The 12172-nt window shown below is 40.7% G+C and overlaps 2 pseudogenes across 7 annotated transcripts in view; both read right to left on the reverse strand.

Annotated features, from left to right (window-relative positions):
• Positions 1 to 2269: 2269 nt before the first annotated feature.
• LOC139363669 (FUN14 domain-containing protein 1 pseudogene) lies at positions 2270 to 5496 on the reverse strand (annotated as a pseudogene).
• Positions 5470 to 12172, reverse strand: part of LOC105480927 (protein FAM153B) — a 73232-nt pseudogene continuing 66529 nt past the window's right edge. For 4 of the 7 annotated variants that reach the window (XR_011624425.1, XR_011624423.1, XR_011624419.1 and 1 more), the window contains 2 exons: positions 5644 to 5768; positions 5470 to 5502 (listed from right to left, as the gene is read on the reverse strand). The product of XR_011624425.1 is annotated as a protein FAM153B, transcript variant X8 (transcript). Of the gene's footprint in view, positions 5503 to 5643; positions 5787 to 9890; positions 10337 to 12172 lie in introns of those variants that run through there. The other 3 variants (XR_011624421.1, XR_011624422.1, XR_011624424.1) reach the window with 2 other exon arrangements.

Genomic DNA, 12172 nt, shown 5'->3' on the forward strand with positions numbered 1-12172 from the left:
GACGTGACCACCTCCAGGAACCAGCGGGCAACCTGTATGCATGTGTGACCAGACCTCCAGCTATAAGCATGTCGTGCAGTACAGAAGAGCCTGCTACAAAACTGAAATTGATCAGACATTTTATAGGAATTAATAGAGATGTTGGGCCTCAAAAGCTTTAAATCTGTGATCTACAAAATAAAATGTGTTGGAAACCTCTGGACAAAATTTTTTTTTCTTCCACTATATTTGGAATATTTTTCTTCCATTGTTAAGTACACATATGTATTGTACAAAATGTCCAGGAAAATGTCATACAATAATGAACAATGAACTATACACATTTATTTATTTGAGATGAAGTTATACATTTATTTTTATTTATTTATTTATTTGAGACAAAGTTTCACTCTTGTTGCCCAGGCCAGAGTGCAGTGGCATGATCTCAGGTCACTGCAACCTCCGCCTCCTGGGTTCAAGTGATTCTCTTGCCTCAGCCTCCCATGTAGCTGGGATTACAGGTGCCAGCCACCACACCTGGGTAACTTTTTGTATTTTTAGTAAAGACGGGGTTTCACCACGTTGGCCAGGCAAACTCCTAACCTCAGGTGATCCACCTGCCTTGGCCTCCCAAAGTGCTGAAATTACAGGCGTGAGCCACTGCTCCCGGCCAGGATATACATAAAGTTGTTACCAAACTTCAAGGATCAAAGAAAGATTCCCAAGGAGGGGACATCTGAGAAAAAAAAAGTTCTGTTCAAATATATATTTTTCCTCAGAGTTTTCCATAGCAATGTTTAATGCTAGACAAAATGGAATAATACGACAATGTGTGTGTATACTGTATATATAACTAAAGACATATAAAATGGTCTGGAATTATAATGCACAAAGCCAATAGCATTAGTTACTTCTGAAAAATGTACTGGAATGGAAAAGAAGACATTGGTCTTGTGTAAAATTTTCATTTTTTAAACAATATGAAATATATTAATGATAACCACCCAACAATAATAACAACGCTGAAGCAACCTCTACCAAGTTATCAGGACAAGACCATGTGGTCCAGACAGGTATGTTCAAGTTGTTTTCTAAGCAGAAGGAAGCAAACATCATTTGCAAATATACAAGGACAGACCCATCTCATGAAATAATTTTGATAAGCAAGAAATGACTGGAGAAGCCATGACTTTAACAAAATTGATAGTAAGCAACCAACCCATTAGAAAATTGTTACACGATTGTAAAATTACAATCTATAGCCATTCTATACAATCTATAGAATGGTAATTCTATAACCATTACATGCTATAATTCCTCAAGGAGGAATATGGTTGGTGAGTTCTTATATATGTAACATTGATAAATGTGAATGATATCTTAGAATTTATGCCAAAAGAAGAAATGTGTCTTTGATGGTGTTATCAGATTAGATTCTCCCAGAAAGGTTGAAAGATCTTTCAGAAAGGTTCCAACATTAAACAAACCAAAGAATAAGGTAATAGAAAGCCATTGTACGTTCCCAGATGGCAGATGATATTACTCTTAAGAAGCATTTCTTTTTCCCATCCCCCACCTGCATGTACTACCCCATTTCATTAATGCTGGACTTGACCGTGTGACTTTCTTTGCTCAGCATAGCATTAGCAGGCTTGGTTCTGCCATTACTGTGACAAGAATAACAGAAAGCTGACCGTTCCTCTTCTTCAGTTCCAAAAGTAAAAATAAAATGAGCGTGATCTCATTGTTCAATTCCCACCTATAAGTGAGAACATGCGGTGTTTGGTTTTCTGTTCTTGCGATGCAGGAAGGGGAACATCACACACTGGGGCCTGTTGTGGGGTGGGGGAATGGGGGAGGGATTGCATTAGGAGATATACCTAATGTAAATGACGAGTTAATGGGTGCAGCACACCAACATGGCACATGTATACATATGTAACAAACCTGCATGTTGTGCACAGGAACCCTAGAACATAAAGTATAATTAAAAATAAAAATAAAAAATAAAATGAGCGTTAAGAGACAGAATAGAAGCCACAGACTAGGAGAAAATATTTGCAAAACACATGTCTGATAAAGGGCTTATATCTAAACTAGATAGGACATTCTTTTTTTTTTTTTACATCAGCAGAGTCTGTTTAATATCTTTAATAATTATATCATTTCTAAAGCTTTCCACAAAAGAGTATTACAGTTTTTTAACTTATTGGAAACATATCTAGGAAAAAAAAAAGTCAGCCTTAATACTGAAACTATAATACAAATTTTAAATTATGGACACATACCATAAAACACAATGAACATTTTATTTAAATAAAAAGAAAAGATTTCACTAAGCAATAAATCCAACATATTTCTTTTCTCTCCATATCTACATCCAATGGTGATATTTTATAGGCTAGTTTCTAAACAGATGCAAATTTTTACAAAGCGGTGAAAGCCATGTTTTGCTCAGGAATACTATGGTTCACATACCATACAGGTTATTTTACAGCAGATACTAGTTTGCCAAGCTTCAGATGGCAAAATGCTAAGTTGTGAATTGAGTATTGTCCAGCTAGTTGTTTCTCCTTGCCCTAGAGACTCTGGCAGCATGACTGTTGAGAGACTGCCTTATTGCTGCCACTTCTCTTCTCGTAGTTGAATCCACTATGGGAGAATATTCATGTCCTTAAGATGCAAGTCCGAGCAAAAAGCCTCCCACAAATCCACTGGATATCACAATGTGCTGCTTGATAAATTCTGTTGCTTCTTCAATTAAATTGTTGATTTCAGGTGCTGCTTTGTTCACTCGTTTCTTAATCTGTCTTTTTGCTTTATTTACATCTTTTTCAACTCTCTTCCAGTCAGTCTGCACGTAGCCACCATGACTAGCAATCTGATGGAGGAGAAAGCCACCACCTACTGCAGTTGCTGCAAGTTTTCCAACTTTGTGGAACAGAAATCCTGCACAGCAGCCAGGAACGCCACCCATTACAATCTGGGTAGCTACTGAGTATTTTTCCACCATAGGTCCCGAACTGTGGCCAAACACTCGATTCCACCACTGGTGTCTTCTTGCATACTCAGTTAAATCCAACACTTCATAGGAGTCGTCATCACTTTCATATTCTTGGGGAGGGGGGTTCCGGGTCGCTGTGATACCGCCAACGGCCAATTCTCAGAACATTCTTAACAATTAAAAAAATTTACAAGTGAGAAAAAGATCTGAATAGACATCTGAACAAAAAAAATGCACAAGGGACAAATCAGCAAATAAAAAGATGCTCAGCCGGGCTGGGATCACGCCTGTAATCCCAGAACTGTAGGAGGCCACGGCAGGCAGATCACCTGTCAGGAGTTTGAAAGCAGCCTGGCCAACATGGTGAAACCCTGTCTCTACTAAACATATGAAAATTAGCTGGCAGTGGTGGCATGCGCCTGTAATTATAGCTACTTGGGAGGCTGAGGCAGGAGAACTGCTTGAGCCCAGGAGGCGGAGGTTGCAGTGAGCAGTGATCACGCCATTGCACTCCAGCCCAGGCAACAGAGTGAGACTCCATCTCAGAAGAAAAAAAAAAGCAATTTTACAGGGAGTACTAAATCGCATTTCTGAGGGTCCCCCCCGCCCCGCCCAGTTAGGTGATCCATTTGGTATGGTTGGGAGATGTGACACTCAAGGCTGGTACATCAAAACCACTTCTGTGGGGTTTGCTAAAACCACGTGGTTGCTGATTGAGAAATGTACATCACTGAGAAGAATGGATGGACTGCGTGTTCTCTCTGCAGCTCTAAGCTGGCTTTTGAAAATACGGAGTGGCTGTGAGTTTGGGGAGATAATACTGCCCCTCCCCCAGCAGCTCCTGTGTCGTACACATCTCAGGTGGTCTTTGTAGCCAGTTAAGAATCAGGATTGGAATATATGTTAAACAGAGGCTGAATCAGGACATGTGCCACGCTGAAAGACTTCTCCAGTTCTGTACAACTGAGCCTCAACAGTGTCTGTTATGACAAAATTGTTCTCCAAACATTAATTTGTGGTCTGCTCCCACACACTACAAATCATGGACTATGTGTCCATCTTTGACACTTACTGTGTTCCACCAAGAGGGACACCTTCCCAAGCCAGAAAATGTTTATTTAACAAAATCAATGAAATGTCTGAGCACAGTCCAGGTGGCAGAGGTTTACTTCTTGAAGAAATGACTTCAACTTTCACCACCACCTGACACTGAAATCTGAAGTCCAATGGCCTCACAAATGTTTTCCAGGTCCTAACAAAGAAAACAATCTGAGTTGAAGATCCTGTATTCAATTATTTTGGCAACTATTTCTTAGATGTTTTCTTTTTTTTTTTTTTTTTGAGATGGAGTCTCGCTCTGTTACCCAGGCTGGTGTGCAGTGGCGCAATCTCCACTTACTGCAAGCTCCACCTCCCAGGTTCACTCCATTCTCCTGCCTCAGCCTCCCGAGTAGCTAGGACTTCAGGCACCTACCACCACACCTGGCTAAATTTTTTTTTTTTTTTTTGTATTTTTAGTAGAGACGGGGTTTCACCGTGTTAGCCAGGATGGTCTCGATCTCCTCACCTCGTGATCGGCCTGCCTCAGCCTCCCAAAGTTTTGGGATTACAGGCGTGAGCCACTGCGCCCGGCCATCTTACATGTTTTCTTTGTCTGAAAGACTGAGCTAGGTGCTGAGGAGATGATGTTATTCCCATCCTTAGAGCTTGTGCTCCAGAGAAGAATATAGATAAGGAGAGGGACATCACATTGCCATCTGCACAAGGGGTGTGGGAAGCCATAGAGTTATGGGACTGCTATTTATGAGTAACCTGTAGAGTGGAGGAAAGCTTCCCAGAAAAAGCCAGCCCAGGGGAGCGGTGGGCAAGCAATCCAAGCACAAGCATCCACACTGATGCGGGCCAGACACTTCTTCCGTGAGGTCCTAAGAGCAGACTCTGCACACAGTCTGTATGTAACCAGGCAGAGGACAAGCCATGTGCAACTCAGAGGAGCTGTTTTTTTTTGTTTTTTTTTTTTTTTTTGAGAAGGAGTTTCGCTCTTGTTGCCCAGGCTGGAGTGCAATGGTGCGATCTCGGCTTACCACAACCTCTGCCTCCTGGGTTCAAGTGTTTCTCCTGCCTCAGCCTCCCGAGTAGCTGGGATTATAGGCACGTGCCACCACACCCAGCTAATTTTGTATTTTTCAGTAGAGACAGGGTTTCTCCATGTTGGCCAGGATGGTCTCTATCTCCTGACCTCATGATCTGCCCACCTCAGCCTCCCAAAATGCTGAGATTACAGACGTGAGACACTTTGCCTGGCCAATACTGAAATATTAATGAAAGAAAAGCGGTTGGGAAACTTACCTGTGTTTTATTCAAAGCCTGTCCTCTCCTTTCTGTTCATGAACAGCAGGCATCCTGTGGTGACTAAAGAAGGGCCTACCAGCTAAGCGCCTCCATCGGCCCAAGGAGCAGCTTCCGCAGGAGCTCCGGCAGGTTCCTTGGAAAACGTGACGGTGCCAGGCCATGGTGCCCTGTTCAGAAATACAAGACTCAGATTTAGTAAAGTCAGTAGTGTAATGTGAAATTTGTTTAAAAAATCCTTAACCAAAACATTTCATTTCATAAGACCGATGTATTCTATCAACAGTTTTACACTGTATGCTCATACTTACGGCATTAAGAGTCAGCGTGATTGGCTGGTGACGTGCATCTGGTTCATCAATTTTAGTGACAAAGCCTTCCAGCATCTACAACTCTAGTCACCAAAATCAAGAATGTCTCTCTTTTCTTTTTTTACCTAATTACAAAGAAGGGACTGATTTATGAAAAGCAATATATTAATAAATAGCACAACTTATGTTCACATCATTGCCACTTGTAGCCACAAATTAAGAGTCAGGATTAAGGAAAACTTACCTAAGTTTTCCCAGGCTATTTTAAAATTGCTGTTTTTCTACAAAAATAAATGTTAAATTCTTCTTCTGAGGTAGTCTGAATTAAGTCGCTGCTAATTGGAAAAGACTATTAGATCTTAAGATGAACTGACAATTTCATAAAATAAATAGACTTCCTTTCTACTATTAGAAAGTTCTAATAATGAGTTCTATCAGTTCCCCCTTAAAATATTATTAGTATCTTGGCATTTTTCAGACTTAATCTGAAAATGTTTTAAATATCAAAATAGACATATCCAAAGTTTACAACAAGGGTGTACAATCATGATGGGCACACTTCCTCAAACATGGGGGCCCAACCCAACCCAGACCCATCACACCCTCAGCGTGTGGAAATGTTAAACTGTACAGGATCCATGGCTGGATACAAAAATCCGTAGGTGTCCCTGACATAAAATGCCATAGTACTTGCCTACAGCCCGGACACACCCTCCAATATCCTTCAAATTATCTCTAGATTACTTACAATATCTAATACAATGGAAATGCTAAATAAATAGTTGTTACACTTTATTGCATAAAGAATAATGACAAGAAAAAAAGTTTGTGCATGTTCAGTACAGATGCAGCCATCCTTTTTTTTCTGGAGTATTTTTGATCTGAGGTTGGTAGAAAGCGAGGATGCAGGACCCACAGATAAAGGGGGCCGACTGTATTTAACACACACACACATTTTCCTTTGCCTGAGTAAAAAACAAAATTGTACTCATAACACAGCTAACGGATGTCAACAAAACTGTTCCTCCCATTCAACCTCAAATTGATAGAGACGACCTTCAAAGTCCACATAGAACCTTTTTTTTTTTTTGGAGACGGAGTCTTGCTGTGTTGCCCAGGCTGGAGTGCAGTGGCGCCATCTTGGCTCACTGCAAGGTCTGCCTCCCGGGTTCACGCCATTCTCCTGCCCCAGACTCCCATGTAGCTGAGACTACAGGTGCCCGCCACCACTCCCAGCTAATGTTTTTTTTTTTTTTTTTTTTGGTATTTTTAGTAGAGACGGGCCTTCACTGTGTTAGCCAGGATGGTCTCGATCTCCTGACCTTGTGATCCACCTGCCTCAGTCTCCCAAAGTGCTGGGATTACAGGCGTGAGCCACCGTGCCCGGCCCACATAGAACCTTTTATTTCCTTACTGCTCGCTACCTTTTAATCATCAGAACTAACAGTCAAATAAGTTGCCCTTCCTAATAAATCCAAATTAAAACAAGTGTCATTAGAAATGACACTTTATTTCTTCAATAATTAAATACCTACTTTGCACTACAAACTGTTTGACCATCAGTGACATATTAGTAAGCAAAAAACAAAAACTCCTGCCTCCTAAAACTTACAGTATAACAGCACTTTATTTTACAAAATAGACACATCCTTGAAAATCTGTATGAAGATTAGGGATGCTCCTCCCGACTTGCATGAAAGTTTCAGGAAGGCTCGTGTTCAAGCAGCTGCTAATGCAGAGGAGACTCCACTTGTCTTTCTTACAAACTGTCACAAACACACCTACAATGTCAACTCAGGAAATACACTCAGCTTTTTATTAGTCTTCACTTAAGAATGTCTTCCTTGATCCAGTAATGTGAATGCAAATAAAACTTTGTAACTTATGCCAAAATAAAAATTCTGAATACCAGATCATTTTTCCATGATTCAGTGTCTTATTCGTTAGTTTAATATATTAGTTCGTTGCTCTTCAACTTCTGTCATACTCTCAAAAGTCCTACACAATCCAGAAAGATCCACCTCTCCTAAGTATTTATTTTTATTTTTAAAAAATTCACTACACTGAACAAGATAACATTTCACTTTCAAAGCTAAGTTCAAAAAAAAAAAAAAAATGAATGGTGACTTCTACTTTTAATAAACTCTCCCTCCAATAACCCTAATTTCCTCCACAGAATTTATCAACAATTCCTTTGGCTCCACAGAATAAATGTTGAACTCTTGCTGAGATTGCACCGCTGCACTCCAGCTTGGGGGACAGAGCAAGACTCCGTCGCAAAAAAAAAAAAAAAAAAAAAAAAAAAGTAACAGTAAATCCTGTAGTAAAAAGGGAATCTAACTTCCTGAGTTACCAATTTTAAGTTTAAAATATCCAGTTTATAACAAAATCAAATCACAAGGCACACAAAGGAACTGGAAAGTATGGCCCATTAAAAGGAACTAAGTAAGTGAATATAAAATACAACTGAGGATACTCAGATATCAGGCATACTTATTAGACAAAAACTTAACGGTAACTCTTAAAGATGCCCAAAGAGCTAAAGACAGACATGGGCACTACAGGAAAATGACCTGTGAGCAAAATAAGAACCTCAATAAAGAGATAATTATAAAAAGGAATCAAAAAGAAATTCTGCAACTAAAAATTAAAATACCTGAAATAAAAAAATTTTACTAGAACGGGCTGGGCGCAGTGGCTCACACCTGTAATCCCAGCACTTTGGGAGGCTGAGGCAGGCAGATCAAGAGGTCTGGAGATTGACACCACCCTGGGCAACATGATAAAACCCCGTCTCTACTAAAAATACAAAAATTAGCCGGGTGTGGTGGCACGCGCCTGTAGTCCCAGCTACTTGGGTGGCTGAGGCAGGAGAATCGCGTGGACCCGGGGGGTGGAGGCTGCAGTGAGCTGAGATCGCACTACTGTACTCCAGCCTGGGTGACAGAGAGAGACTCCGTCTCAAAAAAAAATTATTAGAAGGGATTAAAAACAGATTTGACCAAGCAGAGGAAAGAATTAGCAAATCTGAAGACAAAACAATTGAAATAATCCTGTGTCAGAAACAGAAAGAAAATGGTTGCAGAAATATCAACTGAGCTTCAGGGACCTGTGGGACAGCATCAAGTGCACCAACAACAGTTTGTAAGAATCACAGAACAGACAGAGGGAATAAAAGAACATCTGAAGAAATAATGAAAATCTAAGAAACTTCCCAAATTTGATTTAAAACATTGTAAATATCCAAGGCTCGGCATGGTGGCTCCCACCTGTAACCTCAGTGCTTTGGGAGGCCAATGTGGAAGGGTTGTTACAGGCCAGGAACTCAAGGTCAGCCTGGGAAACATAGTGAGACCCTGTCTTTATGAAAAAATCATAATTAAAATGAAAAGCTGGTATGGTGGTGTGCATGTGCAATCTCAGCTACTCAGGAGGATCACGTGAAAGGATTGCTTGAGCCTTTCAGCCTGGGTGACTGAGTGACACCCTGTCTTTTTTTTTTTTTTTTTTTTTTGAGACAAAGTTTTGCTCTTGTTGCAATGGTGCAATCTCAGTTCACTGCAACCTCCGCCTCCTGGGTTCAAGCGATTCTGTTGCCTCAGCCTCCCAAGTAGCTGGGATTACAGGCATGCACTGCCATGCCCAGCTAATTTTGTATTTTTAGTAGAGACAGGGTTTCTCCGTGTTGGTTAGGCTGGTCTTGACCTCCCGACCTCAGGTGATCCACCGGCCTTGGCTGGTCTCCCAAAGTGCTGGGATTACAGGCGTGAGCCACTGCGCCTGGCCATGAGTCCCTGTCTCTACAAAAACTTACTTTCACAGAAACCAAGAAGCTCAACAAACTCAAAATAGGATAAATTCAAAGTATATCACTCAAGACACATTATAATCAAGGTATCAAAAGACAAAGAACCGGCTGGGCGCGGTGGCTCAAGCCTGTAATCCCAGCACTTTGGGAGGCCAAGATGGGTGGATCATGAGGTCAGGAGATCGAGACCATCCTGGCTAACACGGTGAAACCCCGTCTCTACTAAAAAATACAAAAAACTAGCCAGGCGAGGTGGCAGGGGCCTGTAGTCCCAGCTACTTGGGAGGCTGAGGCAGGAGAATGGCGTGAACCTGGGAGGCGGAGCTTGCAGTGAGCTGAGATCTGGCCACTGCACTCCAGCCTGGGCGACAGAGCGAGACTCCGTCTCAAAAAAAAAAAAAAAAAAAAAAGACAAAGAACCTTGAATGAAACAAGGGAGAAGCTACTTCTCACATACAAAGGATCCTCAGTGAGATTATCAGTAGATTCCTTACCAGAAACCTTGGAGGCCAGAAAGCAGTAGGGTTGATTAATTCAAAGTACTGAGTGGGGAAATCCTTTCAACTAAGAATCTTAGATCTGACTGTTAGGGTTGACAGGTGTCCACCAAAGTTCATGTCAAAACAAACAAAAACTCATTATGAGATTTATGCATACAGCTTTCTTTCTTTCTTTCTTTCTTTCTTTCTTTCTTTCTTTCTTTCTTTCTTTCTTTCTTTCTTTCTTTCTTTCTTTCTTTTCTTTCTTTCTTTTCTTTCTTGCTTTCTCTCTCTCTCTCTCTGTCTTTCTTTCGCTCATTAGCTATCATTAGTGTTAGCGTATTTTATGTGTGGTCCACGACAATTCTTCCAATGTGGTCCAAAGAAGCCAAAACATTGAACAACCCTGATAAATGTACTTAACATTACTGAACTGTACACTTAAAAATGATTATATGGTTAAGTTTATGTTACATATATTTTACAATTTAAAGTTACAAATATATTTAATATGTGCAAAACAGAGATGTACAGAATAAAGCAAAAAAGTAAGAATTCTTTTAGTAAATACTGGAAAAGTGGGTCTAAGTGAGAAAAAAGTAACCCACATGCAAAACTCATGTCATAGTTAATAAAACTGTAACAGTATTAGGAGAAAATGCTGGATGGTGGGGAAACCATGGATGGTCCTGACTGCTGAAGAAATGGAGCAGAGGACAATGACAGATTCTAATAGGTGAAGAATACTTACGTAACAATAGGTAATAAGATACACATAAAAGAAAAATAAAACACAATGGGAGAATTCCGAAGCAGGCAAAACTCTTAAAATCCAACTCTACAAATAATTTATACAAATATAAAGCTGATACCTAAAATTCTCTTGATAATTTCATTTTTGTGATTTTTCGTTTTTAGGTAAGGAGCACTTTGAACACCTGATAGCACCATGCACCTGAAACTCCCCCCAGCTGACATCAGTTGGGGGACAAACCCTCACTTTTTCTTTCTTTCTCTTTTCTTTCTTTCCTTTTTCCTTCCTTCCTTCCTCTTTCTTTCCTTCTTTCTTTTTCTTTCTTTTCTTTCTTTCTTTTTCTTTCTCTTTTCTCTCTCCTTCCTTCCTTCCTTCCTCCCTTCCTTCCTCTGTTCCTTTAGATGAAGTTTTGCTCTGATTGCTCTTCTTTTCTCTCCCTTCTCCTCCCTTCCCCTCCCTTCGCTGTCTCCCTCCCTCCCTCCTTCTTCTTTCTTCTTTCCCTTTCTTTCTTCTTTCCTTCCTTCCTTCTCTTCTTTCTTTCTTTCTCTTTCTTTCTTTTTCTTTCTTTCTTTTTCTTCTTTCTTTCTCTTACCTTTCTCTTTCTTCCTTTCCTTCTTTTTCTTTCTCTCTCTCTCCTTCCTTCCTTTGTTCTTTCATATGATGTTTTGCTCTCATTGCTCTTCCCTTCTCTTCTCTCTCCCTTCTCTCTCTTCTCTTCTCTTCTCTTCTCTTCTCTTCTCTTCTCTTCTCTTCTCTTCTCTTCTCTTCTCTCTCCTTCCCTTCCCCCTCCCCTCCCCTCCTGTCCCCTCTCCTCCCTCTCCTTCCCTCCCTCTCTTTCTTTCTTTCTGACAGAGTCTTGCTCTGTCCCCCAGGCTGGAGTCCAGTGGTGCGATCTTGGCTGACTGCAATCTCTGCCTCCCGGGTTCAAGCAATTCTCCTGTCTCAGCTTCCAAGTAGCTGGGATTACAGGTGCATGCCACCAGGTCCTGCTAATTTTTTATTTTTTTTTAGTAGAGACAGGGTTTTACCATGTTGGCCAGGCTGGTCTTGAACTCCTGACCTTGTGATCCATCTACCTCAGCCTCCCAAAGTGCTGAGATTACAGGTGTGAGCTAATGCACCCGGCCATCTGTATTTCTTATACACAATAATACTATAACAAGAAAGATATAAATTTGCTTAATATGTAGCCTCTGTTTCTGAGTTCTGTAGATGTCACTCAATAAGGTAAGAAAGCTACTGATTTCATCAAATCAAGGACACAATACTGTTCCTTCAGGGAGCACAAATTGCATGGCCTCAAAATATGGGAAAGATAATATTTTATGAAATGGTATACTTTAAGGCTGACCTACATATAGGAATTTTTTTCCCAATCCAAGCAATAGAGCTTTGATGCAGATGTTCATTCCACATCCTGTCCTGATCCTCAGCTGCCAGAGGCCACCCTGCACTTGCCTTCACACTATGCCTTCCTTCATGGCTTCA

Source organism: Macaca nemestrina, chromosome 6 (genome assembly GCF_043159975.1).
Source record: "Macaca nemestrina isolate mMacNem1 chromosome 6, mMacNem.hap1, whole genome shotgun sequence".
Taxonomy (NCBI): Eukaryota; Metazoa; Chordata; class Mammalia; order Primates; family Cercopithecidae; genus Macaca; species Macaca nemestrina.